Here is a 6,523-nt window from a genome sequence, read left to right on the forward strand (position 1 = left end):
ATTGGTTGGCAATTAATTTAAGAAGAGTTGAGAATGAATCAATTAATTGTTGCTGTTTTAGCTGCCTCTCATTTGGCATTGTGCATAAAAGTATTAATGCTGGAACTGGATGTTTAAACAGATCCAGGTCTGAAAAGTGAAGCAGAACCGCCTTAAACCTGCATTATTTCCAACCGTCAGCAGGGGGCGACTCCTCTGGTTGCAAAAAGAAGTCTGATTGTGCAGAAGTCTATAAGAAAATGACTTGACTTTTCATTTGATTTGTTACTTTGGTAAACATTTTGCTAATATGTTTATGGTCTCCATTGATAGTTTCAAGTCTTTTTCAAAACAGAATGACGTTCATTTTGTAAATCATGCTTCCACTTAGAGGAAAAATGACAATAAACAACTTCAAGGATTGAAAACAGGAGTCTGTGAGCTTGTGACCACAACACAGGAAGTCGAATGTTTGGAGTCCAATTGGTAACTTTGATGTAAGTCATGAAAACATTGCTGCTACGAGCATTCAACATGGATGATACTGTCGGTGTTGAGAAGCCACTGGGGATAATTATTTAGCTAACTAACGAGCGGGTAGGAAATGCAAAGCACATTTTCCTCAGACATTAGGTTAGTAAGAAAAACTCTATACAACTAAAATTACAGTATCTTTACATCACATTAAAAATTAACTTCCATGATCTACACTATCTCTGAAAACATTGTCAAATACCTCACAACTTGTGAGTTTCCACTTACAATGTCGAGAATATCACAAGAAGAGTGCCTTCATATGGACTAATCTTAGATTTTCAAGTCTTTAGCTACCTTTGGAAATTAAAAAAATCATCATCTGTAAAACCTTTCCTTACACTCTAAGCATACATGGTGAAATTAATCTTAATCTATGTCCTGCTTCATCCTCCAAGATGGTTCTTGTGTCAAAATGCTACACTGAGATGTTAACTTTTTCAGTTCAGATGTATTTCTGCATATCCCTTTAAATATGTGTTTAATCAAATAAGCCCGATTGCTGTCCTGGGATGCAGAAGGCCAGCAGAGACCCTCCTAGCAGGTGAAAAAATCATTCAATTGTTAATCTGAACTTTCATTTCGTCATTTATTTCACATGAAATCTCATTTTAATAATCAGACCTTAAAGGGTCTGTAAGTTTAGGGGCTTTATTTCAGACAGTTCAACCAAAACCAGCTCTGTTTTCAGCCCTGGAAAAACACAGTTCAGCAGCCAATCACATCAGACTCTTTAATTAACCTGAGTGATAATCGTTTTTTTTCCCACAGAGCTGGAAACAGATGGTGAAGAGGCACAGACACAGGACATTATCACAGTTTTTTTTGCTATTTTTCTTCTTCTTTATTCTGTGTTTGCAGCACAAAACGGCATTCCAGTCGATCCTCGCTGCTTTTCCTTGTTTTGAATTTTTCACAAATCTCACCAGCTTTTTAAAATGTAAATGCCTGTTTTGTGCCTGTGACGACTCAGAGCAGCGAAGCCGCTCTGCTGCATTTTTCCACAAACCGAACACGCCTCTCTCACTGAATGATGCAGCAGCAGACTTGTTGACCAGCTGATAACAATGTCTGAATTTATACATAATACAGTTGGAGGAGCTGAAGCACAAAGTCTCTTGTTGTGTTCATGCCTCAGCTGGTGAGAACAACTCGTTTCTTCCGATTTTACTTAGTTTGTTCTTTTCCCAACTATGTTTACTTGTGCCTTTGACATGCACGTGTTCTCAACCTGTAGCAGCACCTCATAAATAAGAGATTCCTCCTGAGCTGACCCCCTCTACGTCCAGCCTGCTGCAAGCTGCACTGACCTTGGCAGCAAACCATGAAAGGTCCTTCGATTGAGAAGAAGCTGCAGGATCTCCTCCCCATCCCACTCATTCTCGGCATTGTTCTTAGCTCTTGACAAATCGCTGCTCCCACAGGAGGAAGGAAGCCATCAACACTTAAGTGGCTCCTCTCATTATTAGTCATAAAACTCGGGCAGAGAAAATGGCTCATTCAGGGTGCGGCGAGGAGAAGATTTTGTTTTTAGCTTTGCTGTAATTTTCTGTCTGACATTGTCACGAACTTGAGCTCAAACCAATTTGTTTGATGCTGCAAAAAAATGACAGCATTGTATTAAAAATAGAACACAATACATTATACATGTGATACTATAAATGTCTTATTTATCTCATTTTTAAAATTATAACAGTATAAAAGCGGGATTCTTACACTAATGGAGGAACATCAATTTCCAATGAAAAAGAGACCAAACTGCCTCTGCTAGCTGAACTGAACAAATCTAAAATGACACCACTTTGGCTGCATAATGACTTTTTTATAGCTTCAGTCTGCTAGCTTCCACAACTCACACACATACGCACAAAATGCATTCCCACATTAGCTACTTCCATTTTTCAAAGATCCCCTTCCTTCTATGACAGTCAGGTTTGTGTTTAGAGGCCACACAGACACATTTCCCAAGTATTGTCCTTACAGGTATAATTTTAAGGTATTTTTACTCTAAAGCGTGGCCATTTTATGTCACTGTAAGCATGTTCTTTATCTGCATTTCAGAGGGGAGTATGGTGCATTTTACCCCACTGGCTTTATCTGACCTCCTGAGTTACCAATTTCTCTATCCATGTAGGAGTTCATAAAGCAGTAGTTATAATTTGCCACGCCTCCATCCACTGCAACGTTAAAAAACTGCTTAGATGTTGATGCATCTTCAGTATCAATCCAATACTGAAATGAAGATTATTGTAAAACACTGAGAGGAGTTATTCTGGCTGATTAGGCTTCTGCTCAGGTTGCATGTGGTTGGAGTTAAAATGGGAATTATGTGAGTTCACCAAAATTCATGAATGTTAAAGATGCAATCTCACCTCAGCAGATCCGACAAAACTAACAGGATTAAAGTGACGTCTTATCAGCAATGGGAGAGAATGATGAGAAGAAAAAAGTTCTGTACTGACAATATTATCTCTGTTTAAGTTGAGACACTGCAGGAAAAAAAAAATTGGTCAATTTTGAGATTTTAGGCCATTTTGCTTACCAAAATTTTAGTCTGATGGAAAGAAAACATCCAAAATACACATTGTATGCAGATTTAAACTATACTACATGGGTTTTTAGGTTGGTTTCTCAAAATGTGATTTTTCTCCTAATTTTAGCCAAAAGTTTCCACTTCACTAGCACTTGCAGACACCAAACTTTCCACTTTTATTCCTATCTATATTCTGAAGGTCTTGTCAAAGGCTTTTTTTTCATATATTTCATACATACATATAATATATAATATACATATAATACACGAAAAAAATATTGTTTCCTCGTCTGAAAAAAATCCAAACATTCAGCAAAAAAATTCCCCAAATTTCTGAAAATTTGCAAAACCTTCAGGAAGAAAATTCCAATAATTCCTTAAAAGTTTCCCTTAGTTTTATTTTTTTTAAAAAATCCCCCAATTTGGCAAGAAAATTCTTATAAATATTTTTTAAAAATTAGTAAAAATTTTCCAAAAAATGAGTAAAAATCTTTCAAAAAATGAGTAAAAATCTTCCAAAAAAATCCTAAAAATATCTAAAGTGATTACATATATATCAGGGAAACTTCTAATATTTTCTTGAAGAAAATTCACAAAAAAATCAACCAAAATCCAGCGAAATTCACTGGATTTTGGTTGATTTTTTTGTGAATGTTCCAAAGAAACATTTTCAACATTTCTTTTTTCCATCAAAAAATGTTCAAAAATGTCAAAAAATGTTGAAAATGTGGACATCAGAAGTTTCACTGTGAAATTTTTATTTTTTCCCCCCACATTTTCAAACTTTAAAACAGGTCAATTTTGACCCGCAGGATGACACGAGGGTTAAAGAGATATCCAAGACCCCCTTTCTGTTCTTGAAACTTATGCAAATTAGCACAGATTTCATTAAATTTGCCTTCATTTGCATATTCATAACATTTCAGAAACTTGTAACGCACAAGAAATAAATCTATTTATGAATGTAATCAACTGGGAAAGTTTCATGGTGATATCTTAGTTATTTTTTTACCCAGTTCTTCTTTAGTGTCTCCTTTTCTGTTTAACACAATAGAATTTTCTTTCTCTGGTCACTAAAACATCTCTTTAACCACACAAACATTAACTACACAAATCTGTTTCTGCTTCTGTGCTCCCTCTTTAAAAAACAGAACAGCATGAGGCAGAGAAAAACATTTTGAAAAGACAGAACAAAAGTTAAAAAAATGTTTGAGAATACGGTTACTTAGGCAGTCAGAGCTTCATAAGTTATTGTAGTATTTCCTGAGGAACATTTTAATGCAGGACATTTACTTATAATTCACTCAGTTTAGTGCACATCGCAGAATTACTACTTCTTTCCTCCACTGTCAGACTCTTTTCAAAAGCTGGAAGTTCTCACCAGTCATCCTCCATAACAACCCAGCTTTTCATGTATTTTGATTGTATTTTTCCAACAATCTGTGAAACTTTGTGGCCGTCTTTATAGTAAAACCCTCCTGTTTTTTAAGTTTGCCAATTAACTTCCCATTGTTTTCCCTCTAAAGACTTCCTGCATATCTGAGACGTCCTGAACAGTGAACAGAAAAACTTTTTAAATTACGTCTGCACCTTATCTAACTCTGTCCTCAATCACGAGGAGATTAAAACTTTCATTCTGATTCCTATCAACTCCGAACAAGGTCACTTTTTTTGATCATTTGGGACTCTGTGCTGATTTTGCTGCTTGTTTTCTCCTTTCATGGCATTCATTTGGATAAATATTGCATAGTTTCGTGTGGGACTGCAGCTGCACGCCTCTCTGAGTATGATTCGGGAGAAGCGGATTGTCTTTGACTGCGCGTGTGTCATTCATTGCACGTAAAACTTCCAGAATTTCATGCTTTCTTTATATTCTAAAGTCCCCGCGAGTCACGTGTCGCTGCTCTTTCTCCGAGACGTGGATGTAATTATCCTTAAGTGCGGGTGTCGGGGAGAACAGTCTGCAGCTGAATGCTTTCGAGTGTTGCCGTCGCTCGCTCTCATTGTCTTCTCGCTCGTGCGCGAACAGCGAAAACCCATCGACCCCCCTCCCCCCCTGTCCTTCAGCCGCACAGCCACGGTTGTCATGACAACAGAACGGCTAATCTCCAGTGGACAGCGAAAGGGAGAGAAAGTGCAAGAGGAGCTCGCGCAGGAACGTGCTTTTGAGAAAGTGTGTGATAAAGAGATGCAGTGCATGCTTGCATATTTTACAGTGTGTGTGTGTGTGTGTGTGTGTGTGTGTGTGTGTGTGTGTGTGTGTGTGTGTGTGTGTGTGTGTGTGTGTGTGTGTGTGGAGGGAAAAATAAATTAGGTGTGTGTTTGCACATTCCAGCTCAGTTTAATGACATCACTGGCTATATCTTCACAACAGTGCACAGGTTTTAATATAATATTTGTACATGATAACCAGCATTCTTCAGTTTGTGCTTCATTTTTTCTCAACATTCTCCAAAAAAAATCCTTATTTACTCCCCTATCCTCACTTCTTTCTCCCTAAATCTCCCCCTTCTTCGCCACTTATCTGCTTTCCCTTCCCCAATTTTTACACTAAATCCCATTTTCTCTTTTCCGTCGCTCCATCCCACCACAACATCCCCTTTTTTCCTCCCTTTCCTCTCTGACACACCCTTTTCATCCCTGCCACAATTCCTTAATCTTCCCCTCTCTTCCCCTTTTTCTCCCCGTCAGTCTTTCCATCCTTTCAAACTGCTCTGGCCCGAATCATCTCTTCTATCTTTATCTTGCTCTCCACACACACTGCTTTCATCCCTCCTCTAATTCCTAAACCCATCCCTCTCTCATTCTCCATCCGGCCCTCAGCGTTCCAGCTCTCCTATAGTCCCTCTATATTCCCCCTCCTCTCCTCTCACAGAGCCCATCCCAGCTCCTCACGTTTCTTGCCTCTCTGTCTCGCTGCACTGTAGTAAATTACTGTAAAACGCAGCAAAAAATATGGCTAAATACTGTTAAATATGATACTTTTTTGCGAGCCACAAACAAGAATGATGTTAGGAGCAGGCTACGTAAAAATTGCATGTTCAGGCAGCACTGTTCAGACTCATTTCTGGGTTTATTTTGAACATAAATTTAAGTCCTTTTTATTGGTTTCTATGATGTATTTACCACAGTACATTTTTCACACATTGCTGCCTTTGAATAAATGATAACTATCCATGAAACTCAACTTATCCTCTATTGATATATGCATTTTAAAATGTTAAAAACAGTTAGTAGGTTGAGATTGCAGATCATATATATTAAGGATGCACACAGGAACCTTCAGAGAACCTTCAGAAAATGTTCTTTGAATGTTTTCTGTAGGTTTCTGTTTGCTGGGATTGACATTTGTGGTGCATGTGTGCAACTCAGAATAGCATTTATAGGTTTCCGCAGAAGAAAATGCTGTAAACTACATGTAACTACAGTTAAAGTGAATATTGATTACAGAGGCAGCACTATAATACAGTGTATCAT

This window comes from Amphiprion ocellaris, chromosome 24 (assembly GCF_022539595.1).
Source record: "Amphiprion ocellaris isolate individual 3 ecotype Okinawa chromosome 24, ASM2253959v1, whole genome shotgun sequence".
Taxonomy (NCBI): Eukaryota; Metazoa; Chordata; class Actinopteri; family Pomacentridae; genus Amphiprion; species Amphiprion ocellaris.